The sequence below is a fragment of the Sus scrofa genome, chromosome Y (genome assembly GCF_054392235.1).
Source record: "Sus scrofa isolate SSC_HxYL_T2T_F1_AM1 chromosome Y, Sscrofa_HxYL_maternal_Yorkshire_Landrace_v2.0, whole genome shotgun sequence".
In the NCBI taxonomy this organism is placed as follows: domain Eukaryota; kingdom Metazoa; phylum Chordata; class Mammalia; order Artiodactyla; family Suidae; genus Sus; species Sus scrofa.
The window spans coordinates 8414335-8428035 of NC_139402.1; the positions used below are offsets into that span (position 1 = coordinate 8414335).

The 13701-nt window shown below is 49.7% G+C and overlaps 1 long non-coding RNA gene across 30 annotated transcripts in view; it reads left to right on the forward strand.

The window, feature by feature from the left end:
• Positions 1–13701, forward strand: part of LOC102166211 (uncharacterized) — a 544835-nt gene that overhangs the window by 158303 nt on the left and 372831 nt on the right. For 19 of the 30 annotated variants that reach the window (XR_014836088.1, XR_014836086.1, XR_014836093.1 and 16 more), the window contains one exon: positions 3385–3466. The exons of 10 other annotated variants lie outside the window; for them this stretch is intronic. This is a non-coding gene — a long non-coding RNA (uncharacterized LOC102166211). Of the gene's footprint in view, positions 1–3384; positions 3467–11902; positions 12097–12340; positions 12426–13701 lie in introns of those variants that run through there. One more of the 30 variants, XR_309181.4, reaches the window with a different exon arrangement.

Sequence of the window (13701 nt, forward strand, 5' to 3'; positions counted from 1 at the left end):
TGGCTTTGAGTTTGAATGTTGCTTAAGCCCATAAAGTGGCCCTGGGTGTCGGAACCCATTGGGATATGATTTGCATTTCCAGAGCTGTGTCAAATTTAGGAAAGCGTCCAGGAAATTCCTTTTGTCTGTGAGCTGCAAAATTGGAAGATATTTCCGCAGACTAGCTTCCACTGTCTCAAACCTTATGTCTCGTGAACTTCAGTGACACCTGTGGTGCTGGGACCTCTGGAGCATTTTCATGCAGAGAGGGGGGCTGTTGCTGTAGCACCTCTATGCCACGTCACCAAGAGACTCTGCCCTGCAGGGGTGGTCACCGTCCCCATACGTGGATGGGCAGTAGGCAGAAGAGTGGTCCTTGAAGATGTCCCTGTCCTGATGCCCAGAATATGTGCATGTGTTACCCTGCAGGGTAAAGGGGATTTGGAGGATATGATAACGTTAAGAGCCTCGAGGTGATGACCTTGGACACTTCAGACAGAGGTCCCAGTGTCGTCATAAGGGGCCTTGGCAAAGGGAGGCAGGAGGGTCAGACTCAGAGAAGCAGATGTGAGGAAGGGAGCAGAGGTTGGAATGATGTGGGGCTTTGGGCCAAGGAACACAGAAACCTCTACAACTGGAAAAAGCCAGGAGATGGAGCCTCCGCTAGAGCCTTGGAAGGGATGCAGGCCTGGAGGGCCATTCTGGGTTTCTTTCTTTTTTTTTTTCTTTTTACAGCTGCACCTGCAGCATATGGAAGTTCCCAGGTTAGGGGTCAAAGTGGAGCTGTAGCTGCCGGCCTCCACCACAGCCATGGCACCCCGAGATCCAAGCTGCATCTCTTTCCTATGTCTCAGCTTGTGGCATTGCCAGATCTTCAACCCACTGAGAGACGCCAGGGATCGAACCTGCATCCTCATGGACTATATTGGGTTGTTAACCCACTGAGCCACAAAGGGAATTCCCCGTTCTGGCTTTCGGACGGCCAGGTTTGCTCAGATAAGAACCTTGTCTTGCTTTAAGTCACAGCGTTCGTGATGATTTGTTACCGAGTAAGACAAAACTAATAGTATCGATGAGCAGTAACTTCAACGTAGAAAAAAATGCTGAGATGGAGTTCCTGTTGTGGTGCAGCAGAAACGAATCCGACTAGTATCCATTAGGACGCGGGTTCCGTTTCACTCAGTGGGCCAGGGATGGTGTTGCCATGAGCTGTGGTGTAGGTTGCAGATGCAGCTCAGATCCTAAGTGACTGTGGCTGTGGCCGGCAGCTGCAGCTCTGATTCGACCCCTAGCCTGGGAACCTCCATGTGCCGCGGTGCGGACCTAAACGAGCAAAAAAGAAAAGAAAAGAAAAAAGAAAAATTGCTGAGATATTTCAAAAGATGTCCCACTCAACTGAAACTGTTACTTCATCTTCTCTGTCCCTTCATGATCCAACTTCCGCTTGGATGGTCCAGCCGTACCTGAGAGAAAGGAAAATGCAGGAGAGAAGTTGCGACATGTAGAGAGCATAACTCACTGCAGCAAAGTCTGTTCCTTCTGCAGATGATCCAGTAGCAAATGGCCATGTGAACACCACAGACTTTTAGGGCCCAGGGCCAGAATTCCTGTGAGCCACTGGCATCCAAGATCAGAACTTTCCTTATGGAAAATTTTGAGGGAGTTCGTGCTGCAGTGCAGAATCCAGTATTGTCTCTGCAGCTGCTGCAGTTGGTACTAAGGCACGCGTTTGATCCCTAGCTCGGCCCAAGTGGGTTAAGGATCTGATGTTGCTGCGGCTATGGCATAGGTTGAAGCTGTGGCTCTGGTTTGATTGCCTGGCCTGGGAACTTTCTTTTGCTGTGGGTGCAGCCAAAACAATAAATAAATAAAAATAAAAAATAAAATTTTAAGGTGTTTCCTGGTGGCCCAGTGGATAAGGTTTTGGCATTATCACTGCTGTGGCAAAAGTTTGGTCCCTGGCCCGGGTGCTTCTGCATGCAGCAGGCGCTGCCAAAACAATAAAAAGTAAAGAAATAAAATTTTGATATGTTGTTCCTAATGGGATTTTTTTTTGCATTAATTTAGGTTTTTAAAGACAATGTATTAAAATCTTATTTCTCCTGAGTGCTTACTTTCTGGGCCCTGCCCTCAGTTCTGTGCAGAGAGTGCCTCATTCGCCCCACTGCAGAAATGAAGGCTGAGCTTGAGATTGACTAGCCTCGCAGAAATCCGCCTCCACAGCGCCGAGAGACCTAGAATAAAAGGAATGCCTCCACAGTAGACGGGTCTTCAGGCCTGAGCATTCCCGTAGCAAGAGGCCATGACCAAAGCCTCTGGGACTGAAAATTGCCCAGGCCGCCTCCTCTGAAGGCAGCCTTGGTTCCAGAAACACGGGGCGCAGAGGACCCGGGAGCCTGGGGGATGCTGGCAGGAAAGGGGCAGTGACCAGCTTGGCATTTCGTTTACTGCGCAGAGTTTACAAGATGCAGGTGTCTGGTGCTGCCCCCTGAGAGAGACACACACTCTCGAGACTGGGACTCTGGTTGGACTTGGGGTGGATCAGCCAGTAAAGGAAGGGCAGCAGGAGAAACTATTTCCAGGTCTCACGTCTCATGCTCCGGGCGCCTGTATCACACCCAGGACTGGCCCCTCGTGCCCAAGTGAAACTCTTGGTGGCCGTCACTCCCAGCTGAACTGAGGTGCGTTGATGGTGGGCTGTGTCCACGCTGGTGAGACAGACACCAGGCTGACTGTCTCTGAATCCTGCCTCCTTCTGCCCTGATCACCGCGGCCGTATGCAACCTGGTGAACGGTCCGGCTCACGGTCTCTGTGCACAGAGGCCAGGGCGGCCTGCGCCCTTGGTGGGCTTAGAACAGAGAAGTGAGCTGCTTGGCTTTCTCCCTCCTCCACTCCTGTCCTGACTGGAGCAGCCTCCACCAGAGAGCGGATGTCCTGGTCTGCCTGTCGTCCCCGTGCCAGTGCCACAGGGCCACACCCACTAGGGACGCTGCAGGTAGAGGTCACTCTGGGGAGCCTGACTGGGAGGAGTGCCTGCTCCTGTATTTCCAACCGGTACCTCCCCATTCAGCCTTGATGGGGCACAAAGTGGGTTTTTTGTTTTTTTTTTTTTTTTGGCTTTTTAGGGCCGTGCCTGTGGCACATGGAGGTTACCAGGCTAGTGTTCAAATCGGAGCTGCAGCTGCTGTCCTACGCCACAGCAACTCCAGACCCAAGCCATGTCTGTGACCTGTGCCACATCTTGCAGCAACATCAGATCCTTAACCCACTGAGTGAGGCCAGGGATCGAACCCTCCCCCTCATGGATACTAGTCAGGTTCTTAACCCACTGAGTCACATGGGGAACTCCAGTGCCCATTTTTAATTCCAGTTGTCTGGCTTCTCTCTCTCTCAATTATTTCCAGATTCAGCTCAGAAAAAGCTGGTGTTCATTTAGTGGGTTCTCTTAATCGTCAACGTTGGATGACCAGTAAATCTGCTCAATAAGTAAGTAGCCGGATTTTTATGATGGGCCTCAAGTTTATGCATTTGCATAATTTCAAGGAACTATGAGTCATTTAGCTAAGATTGCCACAGGGGAGAGAAATTGTGTGTACGTGTGTGTGTGTGTGTGTGTGTGTGTGTGTATAACTAATCTTAAGTATATTTTACATCCAAATTTGATCAAATTTATTTTTTTGGCAAATGTAATAAAGCTACTTATAGACCCTATCCCACTTCCTAAGAAATATAATTTTTTGATGCAGCCCATTGTAGTATGTGTGTGTGCATCTGTGTGTGTGCACATGTGTTGATGGAGGCCAGATTGCGTGGAGGCAGAAGCCAGATTGTGTGTATGTGTGTGCGTAATTAAGGCTTTTAGCATGCACTTTATTTGATTTGAATTTGATCTTCTTTAAGTGCAGGGTGAAACATAGAATCAAGCCTCACAAAGAAATCCAAAAGCATTGTAAAAATTGTACAGTTTCAAACATCATTCAGATGCAAACTCACGCCTGGCCATGATTTGATCCAACAGGCCCCAAGGATTGGTTTGGATTTCTCTTGTCCTAGATTTTCCAGACTTGGAGCTCTTTGTCAGGTGGCCTCTATGCTCATTGGTCAGGCTATCAGACCTGTTGAAAACCAGCCATCCTCTGACACCGCCTCGTTCAGTCAGTGTAACGAATCTTTGCTCTCCGTGTCCAGGCCAATGGGTTTAATCTGGCAGTCGTGACGCGAGTTGGCGCCTAAGGCCCATGTGTTTCTCCTGCACATCTTGAATATTCTCTATTTTGAGGCACCCCCCCTGCAGTGCCTCCAACCATTCAGAGGTGGTTCCCAAACCTTCTGTAAAGCTCCCCCTGGCATCCTTTTGTGACTCTCAGTTGGGACTCCCAAAGAAGGGGCTCCCCCGACCCAAGCATTCAGGAACTACCCCATGGAGTAAACATCTCCATTTTCGTTGAAAAAGCCCAGCATCACCAGATTGGGCATTGCTGGTAAGTTCTCACGTGCTGACTGGTGTCAGACAAAAGAGTGATGCTGTTTTAATTTTCATTTGGCACCTCTTTCTGCCCCATGGCCCTGGCCAAGATGTTCAGACGCTTTTAGTGGGGAGGGTATACAGCTTGTGTCCTCCACTGCTTCCAGGTGGGCATACAGGTTCTGACCAAAGGCCAGATTCCCACCACACTTGTGCTCCATGCTCCTCCAGAATTCCCTTCCTTCACCTCCTGGGGGAGACCAAGGCTTCGGGAAACAGACAAAAAGAGAACCTACTCCCTCCGGTATGTTAGGGCAGCAGAGAATGGGCAGCACAGGAGCTGAGAGCTGTTACCAGACCCCGACGATGGGGTTACAGGTGTCATTGCCTCTGATGGGCCCGACCGGATGCGCAAGGCCTACGTCAGCATCCCCGTCTGGGCACGCGCTGGTCTCCTAACCTGCGCCTGCGCCCTTCACGCTACCCGCAAGGGCGCGGCGACTTGTGAATTTCTGCGCCTGCTCTCTAGTGCCTCCTTGCTCCAGGTCTTTGGGAACGTCTTTCTCTTTCTGTGCCGTGTGTCAGTTGTGCCTCATCTGATATCATCCAGCACATGACATCGTAGAGAATAGGAGACCCTAACCGCCCTCCAGCGGAAGCAGGATGCGTGACTGCTCCTGCTGCCGCCGCCCTTCTCCGTGTCTTCGCGTTCCTGTTGGAGGATTAGAACACAGGCATTTGGAGTCACTCCTCCGTGTGCATCGGATGACTGCTGCTCACCGCTGCCCTGTAGGTTTGGGAACTCTATTTTCTAGGGTCCCCTCTGCACGTGGGTTTCGGGGCAGAGCCAGCTCACATCATCCGGTTCGGGGGCTCCTTTACGCGTCAGGCCGGGGGCGGGGTCTTCCTGCAGGGGCTGCTCCACCGGGCAGCCGTCCCTCCCCTTGAGCTGCTTCTGCGTCTCCTACCCCTTGGTAAACAGGTCATTGTCTGTAAATTCGCTGCTTGAACGCATAGCGCGCTAGTGGCAGACACAGTAAGAGAAATCCAACATTATTCATATCCCAGGACAAAGAATCAAATTACTGATCAAATCACTGAGGGAACCTTTAGGGAAACAAGTGTTCTTTAAGCCCTTTACTTAAGTGGCTTAAAGAATTCCTAAAATCACTTTCTTCTCCTGAAGGAAGTTTCTGAGCCAGCGGTGAACACACTAAGAATTACATTCAGGGAGTTCCCGTCATGGCGCCGAAGAAACGAATCCGACTAGGTTGCAGGTTCGATCCCTGGCCCCGCTCAGTGGGTGAAGGATCCAGCGTTGCCTTGAGCTGTGGTGTAGGTTGAAGACGCAGTTCGAATCTGGCGTTGCTGGAGCTGTGGTGTAGGCCAGCAGCTGCAGCTCTGATTTGACCCCTAGCCTGGGAACCTCCATATGCCGCAGGTGTGGTCCTAAAAAGCAAAAAAAAAAAAAAAAAGAAAAAAGAAAAAACCCCCCAAAAACACAAAGAAACAAAAAAACCCCCACAAAAATTACATTGACCTCATGACTATAGTTTCCCTGAGAATTTTGGGGCGAAGGCGTTTTTATGTTTCCAAATGCTGAAGCATTTTCTTATGGATCGAACCTTATCTCATTGATGGAAACTTCTCACAGCTCGGTGAATTATATCTATATCTAAAGTGGGACAGAGGAGATGCCCCAAGGTTCCCAAAGATGTCATGTAATGATTCAGAGTAAGAACCATGCCTAATGGAAATGACAGGCATAATATATTGATGAGAGCTGGAATGAAATTCAGCCTTGACTGCAGATGGGTATTTTTCCACAAGGCCACGAAACTCTGCTGCTGGTGATGAGAGGAGATTGTGGGGTTTGACTTGTTCACAAACACTGGTTCAGCTGTCATGCGTAGCATCACTCAGCGTCTGTGTACAAATGTAGGAAAGAGATACGTTTTATAAACCTTAATTATTCCTTAGGTTTAAAGAAAACCATTGACTGTCCTTTAGGGCAAGTTTGACTCTCATCCATGTAGAAATGCAAAAGTCAAGCCTGCCTTAAAAGGCCACCACAGTGTGATATTCTCAGGTGAGGCTTCCAGACAGATCCATGATGCTAAGCATCATGACATGTGGAAATGTGTATCCAGAATATTTGGCCTAGAAGGGTCTGGATACATCAAGTGACAGGACAGATGTTCCCTAGAGTTTTGTTGGTTGGTTGGTTTTGTTTTTTGGTCACATCTATAGCATGCACAAGTTCCCTGGGGCGAGGGATCAAACCTGCACCACAGCAGTGACAACGCCGTATCTTTAACCACTAGGCCATCAGGGAAGGGCTACCTTAGATTATTTTTAAGTGCTGGGAGGTGACAGGCATTCCACGTGTAACCTTACTCAGTGTCAATGCTGAACTGGCAAAGGGGACAATTAAAACCCATTAAATAGAATTGTGCCTTTTGCTTGATGATTTTACCTCTTACGTTCTGATCACTATTGTCTCTGGAAAGCAGAGAAGGTGTTATTATTCCCATTTCACGGATGAGGAAAGTGTGGTCCATCAGGTCACCTGGCTAACAGGACGTGCCTGGTCTGGAGCCAAGTGTTCTCTGTTCCTACTGCCGTCTGTGGGGGCCAAGCAAGGTGACACACTGTTCGTAAGAAACGGGGACAGATGCCCGCCTCAGAGCACTGGAGATAGGGCTGCAGTAGGCACAGGTGGTTGTAGAAGCCCCAGGAGGGGGTCTAGATACAGAGGGAAACCTGGGGGATGTTGGGAGAACACTGGAAGGTCAAGGAAGCCATTCGCACAAGGCAGGCTTGCTTGACGCGTGGTGGTGCGAGAGCTGCTTCAGGTCATCGGGTCAGGGATGGGGGGAGGCCTGCATTCAGATTCAGACTGAGGGCAGGCGTTTGAGGACCGCCCTTCTGCTGATTTGAATTTTGAATGCACACCTTATCAGATACTAAGGAGGAGCTCCTGCTCCCAGAAAGGAAGAGGTGGGCCTTTCCAATCCCCACTCCCCTTGGAGGGTAAAACAAACCCACTGGCTTCTCGGGGCAGAGCCTCCTTGCCTGCCCCTTTGCGTCTCTCACAAGCGTCCTATCCTACTAAGTCTATTTCTTGCCTATCCCTTTGTCTCTCGCTGAATTCCTTCTGCACGGAGGCTTAAAGAACCTGAGCTTCACTTAGTGAGTCCAGGACAGGGTGAATGATTCTAATTTAAAACGGTGGATTCAAGGCCCAGTCTGGGTTCTGGCTGGGTTCAGGCCGTTAGTGCTGTCAGCTTCATTGGTGCATGTGGTTCCTTTGATTGCAATTCCCTCCCATCACTTAGGTTTGTTTTTGCAATTCCCTCCTCACTGCCTTTGTGTGGTACAACCCTTCTTTCCAAATCTGCTCCAATGCTGCAACCTACAGGAAGCTCTCATTCCCCCACGGCACCAGCTGGAGCTGACTTCTCTGTCCTAACACTATCGAGAGCTCTTGCTTTGAGCCCCGTATCCCAGTCGTGCCAGACTGCTCGTCAGTGTGTTTTCTTTTTATTTTATGTTTTGTCTTTTGTGGGCCACACCCGAAGCATATGGAGGTTCCCAGGCTAGGGCTCCAATCAGAGCTACAGCCGCCGGCCTGTGCCACAGCAGCACCAGATCGGAGCCGTGTCTGCCACCTACATGACAGCTCATAGCAACGCCAGATCCTTAACCCTCTGAGCAAAGCCAGGGATCAAACCTGCAAATCTTATGGTTCCCAGTGAGATTCGTTTCCGCTGTGCCATGACGGGAACTCCTCAACGTGCTTTTCCAGTCTGCCCTGAGATGGCGGATTCTCTGCAGCGAGGGGCTCTGCCTGTGAGCTGGAGCTGCCTTCTTTGTTACATCAGAGCTTCCGTAAGTTCTTTTGAGGATAAGAGAAGGGCACCAGCCCCTCACAAAATCTTCTCTTCATTCAGCTCCTGCCACATGCCAGCGCTGTTGCTAAGGGTTTTAGGTGTGTAATTTCTAATTTCTTGAACAGTCCTGCAGGAGACCTATTGTTCTTCACATGAAAACCCCCCTAATTGATAAGGGGTGTTAAGTGCTGAGCTTAGAGTCTGGTCTCCCCTAAGCCTCAGCCCACCCTGTGTGTAACGCACCCCTGCTGTGCAGCCTTCATGGCAGGGATCCCAGGTTTCAGAAATGATCTGTCAGTGCATGATGAACGAGTGAGTGCATGTAGACGGCATGTTACAGCATCCGTCTTCTCAGTCCTCGGAGAAAGTCAGAGTTTCACGTTGTGCCCGTGCAGTGAGGAGGCTGCCGTGGAGCCCCTTAGCTCACTGGTAAAGACCTGCTTCGGTGCAGCCATCTAGCTGTGTGCTGTCCAGCGGGGCTGCTGCCCCTGCCAGCTCCCGCTGTGCTGGGGACGGTCCTGCTCGAACCTTCGTGCCTCCATAGCCTGCGCTCCCTGTCACTCTCAATGTGTTTGGTTTCGACAGCTGATCGCATGGTCACCCAAGTGCCGCGAATCAAATTTTGATTAAAACTGAATTGTCCCCCAGAAGCAGAGGAGGAGGAAGACCAGACGGAGGAAGAAAGAGGAAAAGCTCATACACAGGTGACAGGTGTTTACAAAGGGCAGGTGCCCACATAGGTTGACTTGCCGTCTGTCCGCATTGCATCATCTTCTTTATAAACCTCAGGGTCCTTTCTCAGAGCACAGCTGAAAAAATTCAGTTCAAAAATCAACTATGCAGAGTTCCCGCTGTGGCTCAGTGGAAACGAATCTGGCTAGCATCCCTGAGAACACAGGTTCAAACCCTGGCCTCGTTCAGTGGGTTGCCGTGAGCTGTGGTGTAGGTCTCAGACACGGCTCGGATCCCAAGTTGCTGTGGCTGTGGCGTAGCCTGGCGTCTACAGCTCTGATTCGACCCCTAGCCTGGGAACCTCCATGTGCGTCAGGTGCGGCCCTAAAAAGACAAAAAAAAAAAAAAACAAAAAAACCAATCAATCAACTATGCTTCAATTTTAAAAGGCAGGAGGAGAAATTAAAATAAATTCGGGAAACACCTGGCAAAGTCACACAAGAAAACACGCAATAAGATAGATATTAGAAATGAAAAAAGAGGATCTCATTATAGTCCCTTGTTGGTATTGAAAATATAATAAGAGGAAATTAGCAACTTACATAAGCATAATATTTCTGAAGAAAATATTAGCAAGTTAACTCAATATACAAAAAACTTAACACATGAGCAAATAGAGTTTAAACCAGGAGCGCAAGATTGATTTAATGTAATTTTCCACACTGATTTTATAAAGGAGAAAAATCATGTAAAAATATTATCTCATTATCTGCCAATAAAGGATTGATTGAAATTCAAAAACAAATGCATCAATTACGCTCATTTACTCATTCAGAGACCTAGTGCTACTGGAGCTGTTTCTCCTTGGATGCGAGGTTTGTTTGCTTCCCCCTGTGGTTTAGTGTGTGGCGTTAAGATCGAACCCCAGGCTCCTAAGCACCGAGAAGGGAGTTGGGAGATCACGGCCCCCTTCCCAGGGCAGGAGGTGACAGGTGTCTGGTGAACTTTTGCAGGTGCCTGTCGTTGTGACACCAGTACTAGAGCCGGCTCTAGATTGATTGGTGGGCTTTGGAAATTTGAAAGTACTGAGCACAAGAAATATTTGTTTTATTCTTCCCCTGTACAGTGTTTCATAAAAATGAAAAGATGAAATGAGGGGAGCTCCCACTTGGCAGCGTCCTGGGAACACTGGGACGTGGGTTCGATCCCCAGTGTGGCACAGAGGGTCGGGGATCCAGCGTTGCCGCAGCTGCAGCTTAGGACTTGACCCCTGGCCCGGTAGGAGTTCCATATGCCGCGGGGTGGCCAAAAATGGAAAAAAAAATAGAGATGATGAGCATTTGGAGACTATAGTAGGCAGAGTGATACGTGTGTGGATTTTGATTTTTAGAGGTGGCACATTTTGAGAGAGCTGAGAATGTTGAATGTGTGGATTATTTGCACACAGAGCCCAGTATTTGAAGGGGAAGGTGTCGTGGGCAGAATTCTAAACCGGCCCCAGGATACCCGCCCCCACCGCTCCCACTGCAGGGTCCACACACTGTAGGATTTCACCCCTTGAACGGGAACAAGATGAAGGTGCTCCTGGGATTGCATCCAGGCTGTGGTGAAGAGGAAGAGATAGGGCAGAGGTAACTAAAGACACTGGGCTTTCAGTTAAAGGGAAGGAGGCAGTGATGGGTGGTCCTGACCAAATCAGCTGAGCCCTTTCAAGAAGGTCCAGAAGTCTCCCAGAAGGATATAGTGCAGGAAAGAAAGGCTCTCCTGCTGACCTAGAAGAAGCAAAACACCCTGCTGTAAAGTCCTGATGAGGGGGACCATGTGGCGAGGACCTGAGGGGGGTGCTGGCAGCAGCTGACCGTCAGCGAGGAAGTGGGGGCTTCAGAAATCAACTGCAGGCAACCGGATTCTGTCAGCACCCAGAATGCACTTGAAAATGCCTCGTTTCCTGCTCAGACCTCAGGTGAGAGTGCAGCCCAGTCCACAGGTGGATGCCATCGTGGGGAGACCAGGAGCAGAGGCCTGGGTTAATTAACCCCTCGGACACACAGACTGCTGAGAGCAGAGAATGAGCCCTCTCGTGCACAGGCACTGTTTGCACAGGCTGAGGTGGTACTGCTTCGTTAGGCAGCATAGGAAACTCAGGCGGAGGGGAAACTATTTATGAGGTTCTGTTCAAGGTACACCCCACACAACAACATGGAGCTGCTCCTTAAGAATACTGTGTAACAAGCGCCCTGCTGTTTCTCACAGGCAGTAACATGCTTAAGTGGGACACCCTTGCCAAGAGCTCAAGGTCACGCTTGCCTTGTCTTTGAGCACCCACGTGTGTTCTGCTCCATATACACCCCATAACTGCTCCCCTGCGTGCCCTTTCTTTCACCCCAAAGAGCTCTCTGTTTATGAGCAGTTACCTGTGGGCTGGTTTTACCTTATTGGCTCCATTGCACGGCTCGACTGGACCCAGAGACCCTTATTTTTCTCTTCATGATGTTTTCCTCTAAGTTCATAGAATGCAGAACAATAGCGCTTATGAAAACAAAGGTGATTCAGGGATGGAGGGATAACAGACTCCTCTCCAGGTGACCATCACCTGGAAGAATAAAACAAATTGCCGAACAGCACACAGTGCAGTGATGGGGCTTTTCAAAGATGCCCCATTGTTTCGACCGCTTTCCAAGCTTTATTCATGTCCATGGGCGTTGATCCAGACAGGGCCACCAGCCTAGAGCCTGGGCACAATTTCAACATGAGAGGCAAGAAACAATTGCCAGCCTCTGTGTTGTAGTGTCCAGAATTTCAAGTGCTGCCTGGACATCTTGAAGCCTCACGGGAGCCCGAAGGGCTACTTGTGAGTTTCCTGCTCACCCAGGTGTGTCCCCCTCCCAGCAGGAAAGGGTCCCCACCTGGCAGACCCTCCTCGCGCGTGGGCCGGCAACGTGATTTAAAGCAGCCAATCGCGTCCTTCCGTGAGAAAGAGGTGGAGTTTTGTGTCTTGTTGCCACAGAGCCAGCTTCTGCCAGCCCCGCAGGTTCACGCTGCTCCTAGCTGGGCTTCACGTGCTGGGAGCTGTCTTCCCCCCAAATGTGAGTGTACGTGATGAACTACCTGCTGTTGTATTGTCCTTGTCGGGTGTCCCATACTCTTTAGGCTCTAGGAGCCTGCCTTTGCCAGCGGGCTGGACACAGGGGAGGGGTGGGGAAGCAGGATGGCCTCCCCACAGTCCTCTTAAAGTCATTCAGCTGTACCCCATGAGACTGCCGACCCTGTCCTGTGGCCGCTGCTTCTAGGGCAGCTCCCAGCTTCCCACCAATATGCTCAACTCCCCAGGTTTCTGGCTTCACGAGGATGAGACTGAGAACCAAAGAAGAGGCGGTTTCTGTCTTCGGAACCCACAGCTGAGTGGAGGATTCAGGTACCCATTGGTGAAAATAGCTTTAGACTCTGCCTGTGGCAATAGGACTAAGTTTCTCCTTTCCTCGGACACAGAGGCTGAGCTCATTAACTTTGTGGGCAGGGATTTGAGGAAAGCTTAATGCAAGTGAGAGTATTTGAGCTAAGTCTGGAAGGGGTGGTGGATGTCGGCCCAGGGGTTGAGGGGTATTTTAGGTAGATTTGGTGCTTCATGCTATGGACACGTGAGAGGGGAGCAGGAAGGGTGGTCCAAGGGAAGGCGGCGGGTGCCACAGTCCAGGTGGTGAGTTATGGAGGAGAAACAGGAGTCGGGTCAGATGTGGCACAGCTTCGAACATGGCTAAAAAGGGCTGGGCCTTTTATCTTCATGAACTGGGAAAACGTGGGGCGTTTGGGTGTGAAGCTGAAATGCTCATCAGTTTGTCTCGAGCAGATACGTCTTCCTAACAGCATGGGAGGGGGTTGCCTGAGCCTCTCATGCAAGTATACACATCTGGAGAAATGGGCCAAGAAAAAGATGTAACTTGGAGTTCCCATTGTGGCTCAGCAGGTAACGAACCCAACCAGTATCCATGAGGACAAAGGTTCAATTCTTGGCCAATCTCAGTGAGTTAAGGATCCTGCATTGCTGTGAGCTGTGGTGTAGTTTGCAGATTGGGCTCAGATTGGGCATTGCTGTGGCTGTGATGCAGGCTGGCAGGTGCAGCTACGATTCGACCCATAGCTTGGGAACTTCCATGTGCTACAGGTACAGCCTTAAAAAGACAAAAACAAACAAAAAAGTAACGTACTAAGGAAAAGTCTCTACATGTTTCCATTTGTATCTCTGTAGTAACCAAATATGAGCTGAGATAATTTCTATTTATTTTTCCCAGCTACATTTTAGTTTTTTTTTTCTTCAAAAAGCAGACTTACACCATTAAAAGATTGGCATTGATTTAGAAAAAACTTTCATCTCATGTGGTTCCTGAAAATAACACCTTAATAGACACTTGTACGTAGAAAAGGCTTCCCATCAACGTAACAGAATCCTTTGACAGTCTTTTGCTTGCAGGTGTGTGGCAGAAATACTTTCATGTTTTAATGGGGTAAAGATCAATGAAGTCATGCTGGGGGGCCGTGTTGAACACTTGGCCACTGCCATGAAAAAGGATCATAACTGTGGGTCAGTGCCTTGGGCGTCTTAAAGATCTCAGAGCAAACTTGACCGTCTGTGAACAAGATTGCATGTTGAGAGGTCTGCCCACGTCAGCTGTCCTCTGATGGTTCCTTACAGG